Source organism: Aegilops tauschii, chromosome 1, assembly GCF_002575655.3.
Source record: "Aegilops tauschii subsp. strangulata cultivar AL8/78 chromosome 1, Aet v6.0, whole genome shotgun sequence".
In the NCBI taxonomy this organism is placed as follows: Eukaryota; Viridiplantae; Streptophyta; class Magnoliopsida; order Poales; family Poaceae; genus Aegilops; species Aegilops tauschii.
In genome coordinates, this window is record NC_053035.3 from 420,911,022 (window position 1) to 420,934,300 (window position 23,279).

Here is a 23,279-nt window from a genome sequence, read left to right on the forward strand (position 1 = left end):
CAATCAAAGCAAGATGTAGGGTATTATCTCTTTGAGAGGGCCCGGACCTGCGTAAATCCCTATCTTCTGTTAACATCGCATGGAAGCTACCTTCTCGGGATCCCCTACCCGAGATCTGCTGGATCTGACTCCATCAACCTCCTCGTCCCACTCGCCGCTGCCGCATCCACTGGTGCCCCACCGCCGACATTGGTTCCGCTTCTTGCCGTCGACGATGTAAATAGCGGCCCGCACCCTACCCAGGGTCGTCGCCGCCCATCGGCACACTGTCTCCACCTCCGCGGTCACCGTCGAAAGACGTGGGGTTCACCAGCCTTGCTGCCTGGAGGGCCAAGGACGGTCCCTTCACCAGCCGAGACTCGTCCATGCCCGCCCACAAGATGTTCGACCATTTGCCCGGCCGAGACTCGTCCACGCCCACTGTTGTCTAGTAAGGTACAAATTCACATCACTCGAAAGGATCATGGCGGATACCTCGGACAAGTTCTTTTTTTTTACAATAACTTCATATGTTCATCATTGTCTGAAGAATAGTCTGGTGATGATTGTGATGTTGTGGTTGCTACACTTCTCATGGATGAACACATTGCAAAGCGGCGTCCATTGTTCAGTGGATCGATACCGGGCCAAGTTCCTGGGTTGACTCATAATAGAGAAAACGTCCATGCCCTACTCTTCAATGATTATTTCCATCAGACAAAACAACTATTCCCTACCAAGCTTTTTCGGCGATGCTTATGGATGGGGAGACCATTGTACAATCGTATTTGGCAGGGAGTGATGGGTTATGATTATTACTTCAATTGCAAGTATGATGCCCTTGGAAGGGTTGGCTTGACCTCTTATCGAAAATGCACTGTAGTTGTTTCGATGCTTGCATACGGAGTTCCCGATGATCTAGTTGATGAGTACGTAAGCATGCGTGATTCCACATGCCTTGAGTCATTGTACATGTTTATGATTAGAGTGTTTGGCCTAGAGTACTTGAGAGAACCAAATGTTGAGTATACAACCCGATTGTTATTGATCAATGCTTCTAGAGGCTTTCCGGTGATGCTTGGAAGCATAAAGTGTATGCACTGGGAGAGGAAGACTATCCATTTTCTTGGCAGGGGCAATATAAGCACTAGTAGAAAAAGGGGCTTTCGTTCGGGCCTAGCCAGCCCATTAGTCCGGGTTCTGCCACGAACCGGGACCAATGGAGGCATGTGTCCCGGTTCGTGAGCCCAGGGGGCCGGCCGGGCCTCGTGGGCATTGGTCCCGGTTCGTCTGGGCCCATTTGTCTCGGCTCTTGGCACGAACCGGGACCAATGAGCCTCGCTCCTGGCCCACAACCATTGGTCCCGGTTCGTGGAAGGAACCGGGATAGAAGGGTGGCCTTTAATCCCGGTTCCAGCCACGAACCGGGACAAATGAGTTGCCTATATATACCCCATCGCCGGCGAGCAGAGCACTCCACAGTGCTCTGTTTTTTGCTGGCCGGCGAGGAAGGGCATTTGGGTGCTCTAGCTCACCTCTTATGCATGTGAGGTGTTCGATGAAATGCCCAAGCCACACTAGTTAAGCTTTCTCCTCTCGAAGCTCAACCTCCGAGCTCCATTTTTTCTGAGATTTGTCTAGGTTTAGCGGTCCGTCACGCCCCGTCCTCGTCTTCACCGTCGTCGATCGCCCGCGCCGATCTCGTCGCCGGCACCACCGTGGTGAGCCTCTTGTTCTTATCTTCTTTCTGAAAGAAAAAAATCTTACTTTAGATAGATACTTGTCTAATTTTCTTACTTTTGACACACATAATTATATATAATGCACGCAGATGAACCGGCAATGGATGTACGGTGATAGACACACCTCTGAGTACATTAAGGGCGTGCATAATTTCTCGAAGTGGCTGAGGAAAACAAGCAGAATGGTTTTATGTGTTGTCCATGCCCTAATTATGGGAATACGAGGTCTTACTCTGACAAGAAAATCCTTCACACCCACCTGCTTTATAAGGGTTTCATGCCACACTATAATGTTTGGACGAAGCACGGAGAAATAGGGGTTATGATGGAAGACATCGAAGAAGAAGAGGACGATGACAACTATGTGCCCCCTGAATACGGTGATGCTGCAACGGGGGAAGCTGAAGATCAAGAGGAAGCTGAAGATCCAGAGGAACCAGACGATGTGCACGATGATGATCTCCGCCGGGTCATTGTTGATGCAAGGGAAAAGTGCGAAAGTGAAAAAGAGAAGCTGAAGTTCGATCGCATGTTAGAGGATCACAAAAAAGGGTTGTACCCCAATTGCGAAGATGGCAACACAAAGCTCGGTACCGTACTGGAATTGCTGCAGTGGAAGGCAGAGAATGCTGTGGCTGACAAAGGATTTGAGAAGCTACTGAAAATATTGAAGAAGAAGCTTCCGAAGGATAACGAATTGCCCGACAGTACGTACGCAGCAAAGAAGGTCATATGCCCTCTAGGATTGGAGGTGGAGAAGATACATGCATGCCCTAATGACTGCATCCTCTACCGCAGTGCGTACAAGGATTTGAACGCATGCCCGGTATGCGGTGCATTGCGGTATAAGATCAGACGAGATGACCCTGGTGATGTTGAGGGCGAGCCCCGCAGGAAGAGGGTTCCTGCGAAGGTGATGTGGTATGCTCCTATAATACCACGGTTGAAACGACTGTTTAGAAACAAAGAGCATGCCAAGTTGATGCGATGGCACAGTGAGGACAGTAAGAAAGACGGGAAGTTGAGAGCACCCGCTGACGGGTCACAGTGGAGAAAATCGAGAGAAAGTTCTTGGCTGAGTTTGCAAGTGACCCAAGGAACATATGGTTTGCTTTAAGCGCGGATGGCATTAATCCTTTCGGGGAGCAGAGCAGCAATCACAGCACCTGGCCCGTGACTCTATGTATGTATGACCTTCCTCCTTGGATGTGCATGAAGCGGAAGTTCATTATGATGCCAATTCTCATCCAAGGCCCTAAGCAACCCGGCAACGACATTGATGTGTACCTAAGGCCATTAGTTGAAGAACTCTTACAGCTGTGGAATGGAACATGTGTACGTGCGTGGGATGAGCACATGGGGGAAGATTTTGACCGAAAGGCGTTGCTTTTCGTGACCGTCAATGATTGGCCCGCTCTCAGTAACCTTTCAGGACAGACAAACAAGCGATACCACGCATGCACGCACTGTTTAGCTGACACCGAAAGTATATACCGGGACAGATGCAGGAAGAATGTGTACATGGGCCATCGTCGATTTCTCCCGACCAACCATCAATGTCGAAAGAAAGGCAAGCATTTCAAAGGCGAGGCAGATCACTAGAAGAAGCCCGCCATGCGTACCGGTGATCACGTACTTGCTATGGTCTCTAATTTACACGTAATATTTGGAAAGGGTCCCGGCGGACTAGCTGTTCCGAATGACGCCGAGGGACGCGCACCCATGTGGAAGAAGAAATCTATATTTTGGGACCTACCCTACTGGAAAGAGCTAGAGGTACGCTCTTCAATCGACGTGATGCACGTGACGAAGAACCTTTGCGTGAACCTGTTAGGCTTCTTGGGCGTGTATGGGAAGACAAAAGATACACCTGAGGCATGGGAGGACCTGCAATGTTTGCACGAAAAATACGGCATGCCTCCAAAGCAGTATGAAGGTCCTGCCAGCTACGCTCTTACCAAAGAAGAGAAGGAAATCTTTTTTGAATGCCTGCTCAGTATGAAGGTCCTGACTGGCTTCTCGTCGAATATAAAGGGAATAATAAATATTCCAGAGAAAAAGTTCCAGAACCTAAAGTCTCATGACTGCCACGTGATTATGACGCAACTGCTTCCGGTTGCATTGAGGGGGCTTCTACCGGAAAACGTCCGATTAGCCATTGTGAAGCTATGTGCATTCCTCAATGCAATCTCTCAGAAGGTGATCGATCCAGAAATCATACCAAGGCTAAGGAGTGATGTGGCGCAATGTCTTGTCAGTTTCGAGCTGGTGTTCCCACCATCCTTCTTCAATATCATGACGCACGTCCTAGTTCATCTAGTCGATGAGATTGTCATTCTGGGTCCCGTATTTCTACACAATATGTTCCCCTTTGAGAGGTTCATGGGATTCCTAAAGAAATATGCCCGTAACCGTACTAGGCCAGAAGGAAGCAATGGGCCATCAAACAGAGGATGTCATTGGGTTTTGTGTTGACTTCATTCCTGGCCTTAAGAAGATAGGTCTCCCTAAATCGCGGTATGATGGGAGACTGACTGGAAAAGGCACGCTAGGAGCGGACTCAATAATATGCAGGGACGGACATTCTTGGTCTCAAGCACACTACACAATTCTACAGAACTCTACCTTGGTGACCCGTATGTCGATGAACACAAGAACAGTCTGCGCTCCAAACACCCGGAGCAGTGTGACGACTGGATTACATGTGAACACATCAGGACTTTCAGCAGTTGGTTGGAAACACGTCTCAGAGGTGACACCACTGTTTGTGATGAACTGTACTCGTTGTCCAGGGGACCATCTTCGACTGTATTGAATTACAAAGGATACGAGATAAATGGGAATACATTTTACACGATCGCCCAAGATCAAAAGAGCACCAACCAAAACAGCGGTGTCCGCTTTGATGCAGCAACCGAGAGAGGAAAGGACACATATTATGGTTACATAATGGACATATGGGAACTTGACTACGGACATGATTTTAAGGTCCCTTTGTTTAAGTGCAAATGGGTCAATCTGTCAGGAGGCGGGGTACAGGTAGACCCATAGTACGGAATGACAACAGTGGATCTGAACAATCTTGGGTACACTGACGAACCGTTCGTCCTAGCCAATGATGTGGCACAGGTTATCTATGTGAAGGACATGTCTACCAAACCGAGAAAAAGAAAAGATAAGGAAGCAAAAACATCATACGATGAGCCAAAGCGCCACATAGTTCTTTCAGGAAAAAGGGACATCGTGGGAGTGGAGGGCAAGACAGACATGTCTGAAGATTATGAAAAGTTTCATGAAATTCCTCCCTTCAAAGTCAAGGCTGGCCCAAGCATCCTGATAAACGATGAAGATTATCCATTGTTACGGCGCAATAAGCAATTCACACAAGCGAAAAAAGTGAAGACTTTCCCTCCACAACTATTATGATGATACCATGCCAACTTTCAACCTTTTCAGAGTTCATTTGTAGTGCTTTTCAATTTCAGGGTCTTATAGCTCAAAATAATCAGTAAATGCATGGAAAATAACAAATATCATAAAATAAAATAAATAAGTAATTAGAAACAGAATAAAATAAACTTTAATAAAATATATAAGTAGAAACAAAATAAAATAAACTTTAATAACATAAATAAAATTTATGAAACTAAAATTATCAACGTATTTTCTGTTCAAAACATTATAAGCAACCTCTAGTATTATTGAAACTAAAATTATATAAAATTGATGCAACTAAAATTATCAATGTTTTTTCTGTTCAAAATCATTTAAAGCAAAAAGAATTTTCATAAAGAACTTTTTTTAGAAACTTTAATAGCAAAAAGAATTATCATAAAATAGAATAAATAAGTTATTAGAAACAAAATAAAATAAAATAAATAAGTATTTTGTTGTAAGTAGAAACAAAATAAAATAAATAAAGCAAAAAAGAAAACAAATAAACTGGGGAAAAAAGCAACCTACTGGGCCACCACGGCCTGAATACGACTAGAAACCCACCCATGGGCCAGGATTCAGGCCCGTAGAAGGCCCAATATAGATAGAGTATGTTTAGGCCCGAAAGCCTACATTTGAGAGGAGCTCGAGAGGGCAGCGGGAGTGGGGCTTATAAACCACTCTCGAGCTCCCTCAACTAGTGAGGTGGGACTAAACTTTCGTGCCGCGATGTGGGCAGCACAAGGCCTTTAGTCCCGGTTGGTGCCACCAACCGGTACTAAAGGCGTACATTGGTACCGGCTCATGCCAACAACCGGTACCAATGCGCACCCTTTAGTCCCGGTTTGTGCCACCAACCGGGACCAAAGGCCTCTGCTTCCCGCCCTTTGGGCTGCTGAAAAGTGACCTTTGGTCCCGGTTGGCGGCTCCAACCGGGACTAAAGGGGTGCTTTGGTCCCGGTTGCTGCCACGAACCGGGACCAAAGGTCTGTCTATAGAAGCCACACTTGTGAAATTTTCGGTTCAGTTCTTCTTCCCACTGCCCCGACGTCGTCGCCGCGTGCTCCCCTGCCCCGACGCCGTCGCCGCGCGCCCCTGCCCCAACGCCGTCGCCGCACGCCGCCCCTGCCCCGACACCGTCGCCGTCGTCACCGCCCCGGTCCGTGACGCTCCGCGTCGTCACCGCACCGGTCCGCGCCGCCCCTGCCCCGACGCCGTCGTCGACGCCGCCCCCAGTGAGCCCTGGCCCCCGCTCCCCTGCCCCGCCGCCGCCGCCGTGGCCGCCGTAAAAAATATATGATTAGATGATTTTTTGTTCATAGATGTGATTTTTTGTTCATATATCATATGATGTTTTTATATTGTTCATAGATGATCGATCATATTTGTTCATATGTATGCAAGCGAAGTCGTTGTAGTTAGGGTTAGGGTCGTTGAGGAAAGAAATTAAGGAAAGAAGAAAAGAGGAAGAAAAGAGGAAGAAGGAAGAAGAAGAAAAATAAGAAGAGGACGAAGAAGAAGAAAAAAAGAGGAGAAGGAGAAGGAATATAGGAGAAGGAAAAAAATAGATTAAAATCTATTTTTCTTCTTCTCCTCTATTCCTTCTTCTTCTCCTTTTTTTTCTTCTTCTCCTCGGACATGTGATGAGGGGGGAGAGGAAAAGGGAAAATAAGAAGAGGAAAAGGAGAAGAAGAAGGAGAAGAAGAGGAGAGGAAGAAGTGGAGAAATAAATAAGAAGAGGAAAAAAGAAGAAGAAAAAGAGGAGAAGAAGAAAGTAATAGAGGAGAGCCTCTATTCCTTTCTTCTTCTCCTCTTTTTCTTCTTCTTTTTTTCTTCGATCTTCTCCTCTATTCCTTTCTTCTTCTCCTCTTTTTTTTCTTCTTTTTCCTCTTCTTATTTTTATCGGGTATGTCATTGTCGATATATCCCCTCCCCGATAACTTCGACATGAGGGGGGGTGGTCGATAAATAATAGAACTAGTTAAACAAGTTTATTTTTAGTAAGTACTACTTTATTTTATTTATAGTAAGTGCTTAGTAGTTGAACTAGTTGATTTAATAAAACTACTTTATTTTACTATAGAAGTAGTTTATTTTTAGTAAGTACTACTTTATTTTATTTATAGTAAGTGCTTAGTAGTTGAAATAGTTGATTTAATAAAACTACTTTATTTTACTATAGAAGTGGTTTATTTTTAGTAAGTACTACTTTATTTTATTTATAGTAAGTGCTTAGTAGTTGAACTAGTTGATTTAATAAAACTACTTTATTTTACTATATATAGAAGTAGTTTATTTTTTGTAAGTACTACTTTATTTTATATAGTAAGTGCTTAATTAGTAGTTGAACTAGTTGATTTAATAAAACTACTTTATTTTACTATAGAAGTAGTTTATTTTTAGCAAGAAAATTAATAGAACTAGTTTACTTTTAGTTCAAGCAATTATTCCCGCATCGACATCGACGATGCCTATCCCGCATCCTCGTCGTCGACTCGGCGGAGGAGGCCGGCTTGATCAGAGGGGCCATGTCCGGGACTGGGCTCCGCCGTGCTGGTATTGGGAGGTGCTACCTTCCAAGGGTCGTAGGTTGGTGAGGAGCCAGCCCGTCGTTGACCCGATCCTTGTTTGGTGGCGGTCGCGTGGGCCAGTGACGGTGCCTAGGCTTCCGGACACCGCGGAGGTGGTAAGTCACCATGTCAGCGAGGAGGACGAGCACGTCTGTTGCTACATGGTTGCATTGGAGGGCAGGTTCGACAATACCTAGCAGGTTCTTCAGGGATCTCACTGGAGCTATGATCATGTGATGGTTCCTTCCCTTTGGGTGTCCACCGCCCGCGCCGATACCCGTCGGGCGCTACGGTTCTAGCTGTACTAGCGATGTTATATATATATGTATGATAGTATTCAAGGTGTATTAGTGATAATATTCGACGATGTACGGACGGAAGAGATGATGTAGTTTTGCTTATAATTGAATGCATGCTAATTTGAATACTACTTTATTTTACGATTTGGTTTTGCTTATTGAATGCTCAAATTGGAAAACTACTCCTACTTTGAATGCTAAAATTGGAGAGCACTATGCAAGGAGTATGCATATGATTAGTTGATAGCTTATAGGGTTTTTGTTGTCGCATAAATCTAGGAGCCCCCCTCCATCATCCCCGCCGTCGTCCCCGTCACCGGCCCCCTCCGACCTCGAGGTGAGACCAGCCAAATCCTTTTTTAGAAAGATAATTAAAGATTCCTTTTATGGGCAAAAATATCTAATGTTTTAGATTTTCCAAGATAATTAAACAATATTTCGGGTTGACTTTAAGTCTGTCAAGTCTCCACCATATATGAGAGGACGAAGAATCCCGACTGTTGTCGTGGGGTAGCTTCTCCTTCGTTCCCGTGTGCTAGACAATTTGGTGTAATGCACTCGGGAACGAAAGGAGGAGCTACCTTCACCGACGGTCACAAATGTCAGAGAGGAATCAGTGAGGGAGAGTTCCACCATATATATATGAGAGGACGAAGAATCCCGACTGTTGTAGTGGGGGTCGCTTCTCCTTCGTTCCCGTGTGCTAGACATTTTGGTGTAATGCACTCGGGGACAAATGGAGGAGCGACCATCACCAACAGCCGAATGTATACACCACGTGAGCTGAGAGTTTTCAAGAAAAGACTCGACAAACCAATAGTCAAGCCGTGATGAATAATAATGATCTAATTTAGTTTTTGTAGTACATATATTTAATTGTACAAGTTTAATCTTTGAATTATGAACGTAGGAAATGTCGTCATCGGACGACGAAAGTCTCCCGGGGGAGTGCGGCTGGTGCATGACGATCGACGTTTGTGCGACAGGCCTCACATGGACGATGATTGGCGCTTCAGCATTAAGCTCGAGGAGACCTTCGATGTTGAAACGGTACGCAACGGCGACAAGTGTTTTTTCGTAATTAAGCATGACTTCAACTATTTCAATGTGTAATTTTCATCTTTTACAATTCGAGTATAGCTTATCCCATGCCATGCAAGACGCTATGTCTTGGAGAGGATGGATTTTGAAGACCATGAAAATTTTGAAACGAAGAAAATTCACCTAAGGACCCATCATGATGTGGATTTTGAAGTAAATCTGTATAATGCTGAGAGCGTAACCCATTTTGGTTGCAAAAATTGGGAAGCATTTTGCAAGATGTATGGTTTTGATGAGGGTATACTTGTCACCATGGATCTTGGTGATCCTGACATTGACCAAGACAATATGGACATTTGGGTCCTTGTTGATAAGCCTCCAGTTCTACCGCTATGTGAGTTTCTCAAACATAGTTAATTATTAACTAATTTATATTGTTTATTTCAAAATAGTTGACAGCTTATTTCCATTGATAGCTTATTTTGACTGTTCAAACAATGTGCGGAACATGGTAGACAAAACTCACTACACCGATGGCTCCGAGTTAACTTATCAGGAGAAAAATCATCTGGTCTGATTTTGTACTGATCTTGAGAATTACAATATCTACAATCAAACTCCTCAACATTATGGTCAATACGTGCCAGTAGTGCATGTGTTGAACTACGGTAACTACCATGGAGATACCCTGGTAAGATTTTTTACTATTACGACATCCGTGCATCTTTTGCATACTTCTAAAACTAGTACATCATTGCTAACTATGAAGTTATTACTCCCTCTGTTCCTAAATGTAAGTATTTTTAGAGATTCCACTGCAAACTACATACGGATGTATATAGACATATTTTAGAGCGTAGATTCACTCATTTTGCTCCGTATGTAGTCAATAGTGGAATCTCTAAAAAGACTTATATTTAGGAACAGAGGGAGTACTATGTTTTTCAACAGAGAATCCCAGAGGATTGTGTGCCTCATTTGATGTATCAGAATGGCAGCCTTCGTGTTTCGAACATATATCCAGGTCATCCTACGAATCTCAACTGTCCATACCGGATTTCTAAAAGAAGTGGAGACATGCTAATCAGAGAATGGAAAAAATGTATGGACAGTCGTAAGGAGGTTCTTGGAAGCAAAAGGAAGCGCCGCGCAAGAATTAGAGACAGGATGATCTCCATTCTCCATAATGGAGAGTCAGGGTCTATATTGTTTTATGCTATTTTACCTTAAATAGGGTATTTAGGTCCTGCAGAATACTGATGATCATGTGCTAAGAACAATTAAGTAGGGTTGGTTCGATGACTATCAGGATGATGATCGTATGACTTGTTATTAATAACGAGTAGAGGTTGTATGATGATGATTAGTAGGACTTGTTATTATGATGATGCATGATGCGAGCATGAAGAGTTATTATATATCTGTGGGTGAAATGAACATGGATTGGATTAAAGTGAAGGCAACATGCATGTGGTGCATGTCGAAAGTAGTACAATCCAAACTTGATCAAGTTAGGATTAGTATTACTTTCGACATGCACCACATGTTGCCTCACTTCAATCTAAGTCATCTTTAGGCATAGCAGTAGTAGTAGCACGGAGATAAGAGAGGACACATCTCTCTATTAGCTACCTATAACAACCTAAATTAACCCCCAAAACCCCTAAACCACCTCCTTTCAAAAAAAAACCAGCCCCTGAAATGCTGACGCGTGGAAGCTTATTGGTCCCGGTTGGTGCTACCAACCGGGACCAAAGGCCCTCCTGCCTGGGCTCGCCGGAGCAGCCACGTGGAGGCCCATCTGTCCCGGTTGGTATAAGAACCGGGACTAAAGGCCTAGGGCATTAGTAACGACCCTTTAGTCCCGGTTCCCCAACCGGGACAGATGGGCCTTATGAACCGGGACAAATGGCCCTTTTCTACTAGTGAAGGGACATGTTGATGGTTGCACTCATGTTCCTACTTGAAGTTGCGGCATTACAAGATCACTGGATTTGGCACTCATTTTTTTGGCATGGCAGTTTCTCACAATCACATCAACGTGCTTCACCGCTCAATGGTGTTCCCGAGGATTTCGAAAGGCAATTCCCCAGAGGTCAACTATGAGATCAATGGCCACCAATACAACAAGGGATACTACCTAGCTGACGGTATCTATCCTTCGCCGGCCCGTCCTGCTGCCGGGCGCGAGACGAGCTCGATCCTGCTGCCGGGCGTGAGACGAGCGATGGAACGCAACTGTGAGAGGGCCAACCCTTCGATGAAGGTAGCGCCCGAACGACGATGAGAGGAATCGAAGGTCGACAAGGGCACTCACCGACCGACCGACGCCGAAGAAGTCCAGCCACCGCCGTGAAACGACCCAGACCACCGCCATGAGCCACCACCACGCCGTGGCAGCCCACATCCACGCCGGGACCCCGAGGGGCAGCCTCGGGCCATCCTGCAGCAGGAATGCCACCACCCTCGCCGCCAAAGGTCGCCGCATGCAAGGGCCGGCCGAAGCCCACACCGCCGCCACCAGCACGAACCACCACCACCCTTGCACCGCCACCCGCTGCCGCACCACCGGACGCTGGCAACTGCCGCCCAAGCCACAGCTGCCCCGCCGCCAGTACCGCCCGCCACCACCTCGCCAGGCCTGCACCGCCATGCCAGATCCGCGATGGATCTGCACCGCCAACATGAGACCGCCGCCCACCTCGCAACCAGACCGAAGGCCAAGCCGCGACCCTGCTGCAGCGACCCATGACGGGCCGCCACCACCTCCCCGCACCGCCCGCAGATCCCCAACCACCCGAGCCGCCACCACACCAGATCTGCAGGGCACGCCGCCGCCACACAGCCTCCACAACCGCGCACCCAACCGCGTCGTCGACCCGGCCACGCGCCCCGTCGTCGCTGAGTCCTGGCCGGGCCGCCACGTCCCTCGCTGTGCGCCCCGGCAGAGGAGGAAGAAGGCCCCGCCACCGTCCACCACAAGGGGCTTTGCCCCTAGCAGTGCCTGCCAGCGGCAGGAGGAGAGCCGGGGGCGGTGGATCCACCCAAGCTGCCCGCGGGGGATGACGCGGGGGAGAGTTGGGCCGAATGGCCTCTTCCAGGCCATTAGCACCCACTTGACAAACAACTATGCATGTTCTACTCGCCAATGATTCAACAACATATTAACAGAAAAGACACATCTGTGCCGACAATGTTTAAGATACCAGGGCGATGAAATTGCGGGACAGGACAGACCCTGGTCGGAAATTTGTATACAGCTGAAAGCCTGAAACTGCAGCAACATCTATCTAGTGCGCAAAGCTTTGACCGAGGGGTGAGGGCGCAGCTTTGTCTCCAGAGGTCTTTCACCTGACCGTAGGATAACCGTCGCCCGTCGAGGATTGCAGTGGTTGAAGCTTCAGTTTCGTCAGACTTGAATTTCCACTCTGAAAATGAACCACCATACACTACTGGAATTAGCTTATTTGCCGTCTGCAAGTTCTTTGTCGTCTGCTGGCTGACGGCAAAGAAGGTCTTTGCCGTCCGCTTCAGGAAAACGGACGGCAACAAACTGGCTGATGGCAAAGAAGGTCTTTGCCATCAGCCAATTCTTTGCCGTCCGCTAGCGGACGACAAAGAGAGAGGTGGCCCCCGCTAACGAGCTGATCATAAAAAACTTAACGGGCCCCCTTCTTTGCCGTCTGCCAGAAAAAAAAAGCGGATGGCAAAGGTGGGGCGGACGGCAAAGAGCTAACCTAACTAACGGCCGAGCCCCACCCCGCCCCTCGATCTCTCTGTTTCTGTCTCCACCCCGACAACCACCGCCACCCGCCGCCGCCCCCAGCACCCGCCGCCGCCCCCTTGCCCCGCCACCCGCCCAGCTGCCGCCCCCACCACCGCCCTCAGCACCTGCCGCCGCCCCCTTGCCCGCCACCCGCCCAGCTGCCGCCCCCACCGCCGCCCTCAGCACCTGCCGCCGCCCCCTTGCCCGCCACCCCGCCCACCCATCGCCCCTCGCTCCGTCGCCCCGACCACCCGCCGCCCCCCTTGCCCCACCACCCGCCGTCGCCCCCTTGCCCCGTCGCCCCGCCGCCCCGTCGCCCCCTTGCCCCGTCGCCCCGCCGCCCGAACGGCCCACAGCCGCGGCGCCCCGCCGCCCCACCGCCCGAACAGCCCACCGCCGCGGCGCCCCGCCGCCCCCACCACCTGCACAGCGCCCCGGCGCCACCGTCGCCCCCGGTGCCACCGCCCCGAAGCCCTGCGGCCCCCGTCGCCACCGCCACCCTGTCGCTGCGAAGCCCCGGCCAACGCCATCTCCGGTGAGTTTTTTTTTCTGTTTTTTCTTTTTTGCTGTTTAATTGTTAGATTAGACTAGATATGTGTTAGTGTTAGATTTAGTGCTAGATTATATTAGATTAGACTAGTGCATGGGTTTTAGTTAATTAGTTATATAATTATAAGAAGTAGAAAAAAGATGAAAAAAGAAGAAGAAGAAAAGAAGGATATGTAGAAGGGGGAAGAAGAAGAAGAAGAAGAAGAGGAGGAGGAGAAGAAGAAGAAGAAGAAGAAAAAAAAGAGGAGAAGATGAGAAGAAGAGAAAAAAGGAAAATAAGGAAGAAATAAAAGAAGAAGAAGAGAAGGAAAAAAGAAAAAGAAGAAAGGAAAGAAGAAGAAGAAGAAGAAGAAGAGAAGGAAAGAAGAAGAAGGAGAGAAGGAAACACCCCGACCCCGTGCCCCCCCGACCCCGACACCACACCCCGACCCCCTGACCCTGACACCCTGACCCCGACACCACACCCCGACCCCCGACCCCGACACCCCGACCCCAACACCACACCCCGACACCCCGACCCCGACACCACACCCCGACCCCGAAACAGCACCCCGACCCCGACACAGCACCCCGACACCGACACGACACCCCGACCCCCGACACCCAGACCCTGAAACAGCACCCCGACCCCGACACGGCAGCCCGACCCCGACACGCCACCCCGACACCCCGGCACGACACCCCGACCCCCGACACCCTGACATCATATATTTTTCGATTTTGTTATGAGAAACATCATATATAATTGTGTTGATCGGGTAGATTTAAACATCATATATATATTTTGATTTTGTTATGAAAAACATCATATATTATTATTCATGTCGGTATTTTTTTATGTTGTACTAATTTCGTTTACTCTTTGTCATGGCAGGTGTTGAAGATGGTGGGCGCTGGTCGGGAGCGCTCCGAGGCCCCTTCTTCGTCGGCGCGTGGTGGGAGGTCTTCCATTCCACACGCACCTCTCTGCCGAGCGTTGCTGGACAATATGGCGACACCGCCGAGCCCTTCTTCCTCGACAGCGGTGCCCAACAGGGGACGAGGTAAGGGAGGGAAGAAGAGAGGAGCACGTGGTCACGGGAGAGGAGGTAGGGTGACTGCTAGGGCGCCTTCCTCGCCGCCACCCCCAGCTGTTTCACCCGAGCACGTGACTGCTAGGGTGGACTCGTTCGAGGAGGAGGCTACACGGACTCCGGTCCACGAGCCTTTGGCCCATAAGCCTCGGGTCAACGGGCCTTCGGCCCACGAGACCCCGGAGGAGCACACGTCTGGATGGGGTACCTGGCCGGATGAGCCTGAGGGGCCGAGTGGCCATGCTGATGATGGCGGGGAGCCGACTGATATTGAGGAGGAGGGGGGCACCGTCTACCAGCGTGGTTGTACACGGCTCCCGTCCGTGCCGGCGACCCGCGAGCAGAGGTGGTTGATTTACCCTGATGGGGAGAGGTAAGTGCATTTAATCTTTTTGTACCTTCTGCATTCACGTTTCTTCAAATATCTAATGTGTTGGCCTTGTCATGCTGTAGGGGCTGGGACCACCATCATAGTGTCCGCCGGCTCAACTCCGTCCTTGGAGTGCTTTGCCGGCAAAACTTCCCGGGGTTTGTCACGTTGCCTGGTGAGGGTCGGCTTCCAGAGCTTGGATTGAGCTGGGAGCACTACTTGGCTGCCCCGGCCCCGCCGGGTGAGATTATCGACGGTGTCTTGTGCGACACGAGGGCAGACGTGGTGATCAGAAAGTTCTGGGTAATTTCTCCTTTACACATTTAAAAATCTTCAACTAGTTAGTTATTAATTGTACTAATCAATATTGTCTCATTTGATTGCAGACATTCTACAGGTGTGAGGAGAGATACGAGGAGGAGGCGGCAAATGTTATCGAGAACGTCTGCAAGCGCCTACTACAGAACTTACGGCACGAGGCTCGGGTGCAGGCTGTTCGAGACTACTACGCCTTGCATGGTATCAAGAAGCCCAAGCCGGCGTGCCGCGATAAGTTCCTAAGTAAGGAGCAGTACATGAAGGTAATTCTTAAGGCCTTGTACTTACTTCCTTCATTTAGTAATTCATAGCCGTAGCACTCAAGTTTCTATTTGCTAACTTAGGCGCCTCCGAGATGGTGTGCGGATCGGATGGATTGTTGGGAGGTGTTGGTCAATGAGTGGTGCTCAAAAGAATGGCTAGCCGTCCACAATGCGGCCAAGGACAAACGTGCCCAAATGGAAGGTGTGCCACACCATCAAGGCAGCTCCAACTTATATCAGTTCGGGCGAAACTGGGTATGTGATTTGCTTCATGATTCATGCAATTCATTCATCATGCTAGCTTGAGCCCTTTAATTACTAATTTACTTTGTTTCTCTCTTTCAGGCACGCTACAATAAGGCGGATAAGGTGCCAGAGGTGTACGACCTGTATGCCATGGCCCACACTGCCTCTTTTAAGAAAGTCAAGGCATTCTCTCCGTCTGACCTCGATGATGTTGGAAATATGCCCTAGAGGCAATAATAAATTGGTTATTATTATATTTCCTTGTTCATGATAATCGTTTATTATCCATGCTAGAATTGTATTGATAGGAAACTCAGATACATGTGTGGATACATAGACAACACCATGTCCCTAGTAAGCCTCTAGTTGACTAGCTCGTTGATCAATAGATGGTTACGGTTTCCTGACCATGGACATTGGATGTCGTTGATAACGGGATCACATCATTAGGAGAATGATGTGATGGACAAGACCCAATCCTAAGCCTAGCACAAGATCGTGTAGTTCGTTTGCTAAGAGCTTTTCTAATGTCAAGTATCATTTCCTTAGACCATGAGATTGTGCAACTCCCGGATACCGTAGGAATGCTTTGGGTGTACCAAACGTCACAACGTAACTGGGTGGCTATAAAGGTTCACTACAGGTATCTCCGAAAGTGTCTGTTGGGTTGGCATGAATCGAGACTGGGATTTGTCACTCCGTGTAAACGGAGAGGTATCTCTGGGCCCACTCGGTAGGACATCATCATTATGTGCACAATGTGACCAAGGAGTTGATCACGGGATGATGTGTTACGGAACGAGTAAAGAGACTTGCTGGTAACGAGATTGAACAAGGTATCGGGATACCGACGATCGAATCTCGGGCAAGTACTATACCGATAGACAAAGGGAATTGTATACGGGATTGATTGAATCCTCGACATCGTGGTTCATCCGATGAGATCATCGAGGAGCATGTGGGAGCCAACATGGGTATCCAGATCCCGCTGTTGGTTATTGACCGGAGAGTCGTCTCGGTCATGTCTGCATGTCTCCCGAACCCGTAGGGTCTACACACTTAAGGTTCGGTGACGCTAGGGTTGTAGAGATATTAGTATGCGGTAACCCGAAAGTTGTTCGGAGTCCCGGATGAGATCCCGGACGTCACGAGGAGTTCTGGAATGGTCCAGAGGTAAAGATTTATATATGGGAAGTCTTATTTTGGTCGCCGGAAAAGTTTCGCGCATTATCGGTATTGTACTGGGAGTGCCGAAAGGGGTCCGGGGGTCCACCAAGGGGGTCCACCAGCCCCGGGGGGCCACATGGGCTGTAGGGGTGTGCGCCTTGGCCTATATGGGCCAAGGGCACCAGCCCCAAGAGGCCCATGCGCCAAGAGATAAGGGAAAGGGAGAGTCCTAAAGGGGGAAGGCACCTCCGAGGTGCCTTGGGGAGGATGGACTCCTCCCTGGCCACACCCTTCCTTGGAGGAAGGGCCAAGTCTGCGTCCCCCCCTCCCTTGGCCCTATATATAGTGGGGGGAGGGAGGGCAGCAATACCCAAGCCCTGGCACCTACCTCTCCCTCCCGTGACACATCTCCCTCCTCCCGCAGCGCTTGGCGAAGCCCTGTTGGAATCCCGCTACTTCCACCACCACGCCGTCGTGCTGCTGGATCTCCATCAACCTCTCCTCCCCCTTGCTGTATCAAGAAGGAGGAGACGTCGCTGCTCCGTACGTGTGTTGAACGCGGAGGTGCCGTCCGTTCGGCGCTAGGATCATCGGTGATTTGGATCACGACGAGTACAACTCCATCAACCCCGTTCTCTTGAACGCTTCCGCTCGCGATCTACAAGGGTATGTAGATGCACTCCTTCCCTCTCGTTGCTAGTAAACTCCATAGATTGATCTTGGTGATGCGTAGAAAATTTTGAATTTCTGCTACGTTCCCCGACAGATGATGCAAACAACTTCACCAACATCTCCTCCCACGACAAGCTCGTGAAATATAGAGATGAGGGGAAGGCGAGGAAAGGGGAGGCCTTTAACCCGAGCCAGGGTCCCATTGATCCAGAGCTGGTGATGATATCTGGTGGCGGGAGGTCCCATGGCTCCATAGCCATTGGAGATGGACTTATCCGTTGTCCTAGCACTCTCCCGGAGATCAAGGCGCGCCAGTCGAGCTCCGCTCCTGAGATAAGGCCTCGTGAACGGCCAGTCCAACTCGCCATCAAGGTTAGTTATACGTACTCAGCTATCTTTCTCCATTACATTGTGTGTGCTTCCATCAATGATTACAAATGGTAACGAGGAGTGGTGTTGCAGGCTGCTATACAGAGTGAGAGAGATAGAACGGAGAATCTTCTGGCGGAGGCGGTGGAGAGGCAGCGGGAGTTGGAGGAGAGGACGACAAAGATGTTGGAGGAGGAGAGGGCACGGAATGACATGCAGGCAAGGGCCATGTACGAGCTCCTTGTGGTAAGTTTCTTCTGCAGATTAGCCAAAACATTTATGCAATGTTTGTCTCATTACTAACTAGTATGACTGAGTCGTCAAAACCAAATGTGCAGTCTGTGTGCGAGAAGACCGGTCAGACCGCTCCGCCGATGCCAGTGATTGCTCCTGGGACCACGGTGAGTTTAATTTGAATGGACATTACTTGCTAGTCTTAACATTTGAGTGTCATCATGCTAACGAGACATTGGAAATGATCTTTGGTGCAGCGTAACTCCAGACAAGCATCGCACGATCCTTCTCCAGCTACCGGCACGAGCCAGCTCGCTCCTACACCTCCATGATCATGGTAAGTTTCTCTAGTGTTTTGCTTAACAAATGCATAAAGACCTAGACTTAGCCTTATTTCCTCCAATATGCTTACCACAATGACCTAGACTTAGCATAATTAGCTTAGTTAGCTCATAAACAATCCATTTTACCCAAGTTAGCTCTAAAATGACCCATTTTACCTTAGTTAGCTCATAAATGATCAATTTTACCCAAGTTAGCTCTAAAATGACCCATTTTACCTAGACTAGCTCCAAAATAATCCATTTTACCTATGTTAGCTCTAAAATGACCCATTTTACCTAGGTTAGCTCCAAAATGACCCATCTTACCTAGGTTAGCTCCAAAATGATGCATTTTACCCAACTTAGCTCTAAAATGACCCATTTTACCTAGATTAGCTCATAAACGATCCATTTCACCTAGGTTAGCTCACAAACGATCAATTTCACCTAAATTAGCTCATAAATGTCATATATTCTTCTTCTTTTTCATTTTCTTCTTCTTCTTCTTCTCCAAAATGACATAAGTTAGCTATAAGTTAGCTCTAATATGCTTAGTTCACTCAAAGATGGCATAATTAGCTAGGTTGGCTCCATTTTACCTAAGTTGGCTCTAATATGCTAAGTTATCTCTACTATGCTTAGTTTCCTATAGGTTAGCTCCAAAATTACTTATGTTAGCACAAAATGACCAAGTTTACATAATAAGCTTAATTATAGTCTTCTTCTTCTTCTTCTTCTTCTCCAAAATGACATAACTTAGCTCTAATATGCTTAGTTCACTCAAAGATGGCATAATTAGCTAGGCTGGCTCTATTTTACCTAAGTTGGCTCTAATATGCTAAGTTATCTCTAATATGCTTAGTTTCCTATAGGTTAACTCCAAAATTACTTATGTTAGCACAAAATGACCAAGTTTATATAATAAGCTTAATTATAGTCTTCTTCTTCTTCTTCTTCTTCTAGTATTCTTCTAGTCTTCTTCTAGTATTCTTCTTCTTCTTCTTCTTCTTCTTCTTCTTCTTCTTCTTCTTCTTCTTCTTCTTCTTCTAGATTAGCTCCATTTTACTTAATTATGCTTACTTCTTATAGTCTTCTTCTTCTTCTTCTTCTTCTTCTTCTTTTTCTTCTTCTTTTTCTTCTTCTTTTTCTAACATCTTGTTTATCATTTTGCAGATTTGATTTAATTCACGAAAGCTTGCATGGATGGAGTGCTTCTTTTCCATTTGTGCTTTTATAGATGGAGTGCTTGTTTGGATGAACTATGTTTCTTTTGTATCGATGAACTATGCATGTATGGTAGGATGACACTATCGTAATATGTATGGTTGGATGCATGTATGTGGAACTTGCTATGTATGGTTGATGGAACTATGCATGTATGATGAAATTATATGTGTTGGATATCTCATATGTTTGCTGTGAACTTGCCATGTGAAAAATATATATGTATCATCTATTGCTGTGAAAATGGTTGGGTATAAGAAAAAACAGAAAAAAGAGGCAATGCAGGCTCTTTGCCGTCTGCCACCGACGGCAACGGGCTCTTTGCCGTCCGCCGCGGACGGCAAAGAAGCCACGTGGCAACCACCTGTGCTTCCTGGCAGCTGACCCATTTGGTCAGTTTGCCTACAGTGGCAGACAGCAAAGGCTTGACATCAGCGGCGGACGGCAAAGGCTGCCGTTAGACGCCTAACGGACTAACAGCGAATTTATTGCCGTCGGCTTTCTTTGCCGTCCGCCGCTGATGGCAAAGGCCCTTTGCCGTCCGCTTCAGAAAGCAGACGGCAAAGAAGCTCTTTACCGTAGCCTACTTTGCCGGAGCCTTTTGCCGTGCGCCATCCTTGCCTTTGCCGTCTGCCGGACGGCAAAGTAGCTGATTCCTGTAGTGATACCTGCATCTTTGACTTTCTTATGGGCGCAAATGAGATTGTGAGAACGACAACCACAACTCTGCTCAAAGACAACCAGCAATGTATTTCCCAAAACACCCTGAACTTGCTTTTACAGATTATTACAATTCCTCTACTAACCTAGTACTGTAGACATCATTAACTCAACTAGTAATAATGTATTCCCTCCGTCCCATAATATAAGAACGTTTTTAACACTACACTGTCAAAATCCCCAGCTCCTGAATCACTGCTATGATTACCACGCCATCCAAGTGCAGTATAAGCATCAGTCATGCAAACCATACCTGCTAGTTTACTGAAACTGAAATTATCAGGGAACTCGTGAACCATCCCGACTTGCTTGCATACTGCAGGTCAGGCTTCCATTACCTACAATACCGCAGCATTTTCTAGGGAAGCAGTTACCCACAACTTGAACTCTTCTCTAGAGAATTTTGGTTCATGAGGCCTTTCATTCAAAGCTTCCTATACACTCACTTCCCTCTGGGAACGCAAGTAAAACACTGACCTTGTACAGCTAGGAATCAACAAGTTCCTGGAGGACAGTCTGACTGACAACAAATTACACCTGCCCAGATTCTCTAAGGATTCATTCCAAAGCTTGCCCAGATCTCTAGTGGCTAAGACAGTCTGTGCCACTTCCTACTCACTTCATTCACTGCCACTCAATGTAAAATATTTGGAGACCATGACATCTCTAATGCAACCGATACAGAGGAGCTAACCGCAGTTCCCTCCACAGTTTCTCATCCGGGCTTGGGACCGGCAAAGGCAGTGTTAAACTACTCCTACTTACACACAAAAAACGGCAAACACTACAAACAATTATATTCAGCTAAGCATACAAGCCACGCAATCAACAAAGGCTTGGCACGACACATGATTGGCAATAAATATTCACGCAACATTTTCACAAGATCATAAGACAGACGGGGCACAAACAAAGAATGCCATAAATTCCAGAACCTGAATGGGAGTAACTAATTTATCTAGTGGAATGAGCGTGATTCAAATCTTCTGCACAGAGAAAGCTTTCGTAGTTTTATGCCATTATAGGGTCAGAGGACCATAAGATGTGTGAACAGATACTTCCGTGTCTTTAAAATCTATATAGGATTGTATTATGTAGTATGAAACAGAATGGGTCTGTCTAAGTTTCAATTTAAGAATATGTAGTCGGCAGGAATCATCAAATTAGTACTTTGCTAGTTACCAACTAAATTAAAACTAGGAAGTTGCCAGAAAAGTAAGGACATGTAATTAAAGAGAATTATGTGGTTAGAATCCAGATCAAATTAGCAGTTCGCCAGAAAAGAAGGTCAATTAGCCATTAGAGGACCATAAGATGCGTGAACGCTATGAAATTATAGATTCATATATTTAACAATATGTATGAAGATTCCATAATCCATAACAAATTAGCTGTTCGGCGGAAAAGAAGGTCAATAGCCATTGAGGACCATAAGATGTGTGAACATATGAAATTATTATAGATTCAGTAAGTATGTAATGGAAGATTTCATAATATAGATAAAATTAGCCATTGGAGGACCATAGAGATGTGTGAGCGCTGTTTCTTTAAATCCAGGATGAATGAAGTAGGAAACAAATTTCCATATGTCGAAAGTAATCAGCAGGATTCATCATCAAATTAGCCAGAGTGTTTAGGGATCATCAAATGCCAGACTGTTTTGCTAGGAAGTTCCCCAGCAAACCGAGAAGATGCATGGAAGAATCCAGATCTCACTGGAGAAGCACCAATGAGAAGAACATCACTGAAAATCAACTCCATACCAACAAATCAGAATCATATTCAGTGGACATGAGTGGAGTGTTCAGGGCAAAATATTTGTTCAAGCCTCCAGTTCAGAACCTTCAACTCTCCATTGTTTTAGTATATGTATATAGCAATAACTCCTAACCTCTTCCTGTATACCAAGTCATCAATATTACCAAACTACAGGGGGCCACTACTGTTAAACCAACACAAGTGCGAGGGTGGGATCTTTCTTTATCACCAAAGTTAACAATATGTGCACACCAAAATTTGATTTTGTGCCATAAGAAGAACCTAAAGAACGTATATAAACAAACCAAGTACAATCATGGACAAGAGTATGTAGAATAGTAGACTGACAAATCCACGTATGACCAATTCACATATATTCATATAATATGCTTAACATTTTTACTGCATTCAGAGCTCATGTACATGCGATCTTTACTTCCTATTAGGTGACAAATTTGCAAGTTGAAAGATACAAGCAGCCAAATACCAAAACCAAACTTCATGAAACAGTATGGTAACCAGGTAATTAATAGCCAAGTCAAACTTTGATAATCTGCTATACAAACTGAGTACGAACTGATATTTCCATTTTGGACCCTTGTTTGAGACTTCTAGCATTTTCTTGATTCGAGCAAAAGATAAGATCATATTCCATCCAAACCACATGCAAGTTGAATAAGATACCGTAACCAGTAGGATGGCACAACAGAAACCAAGTAAGATGCTTCAGGACAGTTGAAAGAATCATCAGATGTGCACACTACTAACTCCAAGCTGCACCAAAGATATGAGGCCACTGAATGCAAGTTCAAACTGAAAACTACCACAAAGACCAAATCATTATGCTTCAGGATCAGTAATCAGAGGTCAAAACCATCAGGGAAGTCCATTTGCTACACCAAGTCCCCGCGCTAACTGACTATCCAACTCTACAATCTTGCAATAAAACCTCCAACAATGCAAATCAACCCAAATATAATCAGCATACTTAAAAGTTCTTCAAGGAAAGTCAGACCATAGTGAAATCTGGTAAATCAGTTGAAACAGGCATAGAGTCCAGGTGTAAGTTTTTGTGGTTGAAGAAGATTCCGAACGAATCGAAGAACTTAATGTATAGCCACTCAAATCTGACGTCACCAAGCACAGATGAGGAATCCAGTA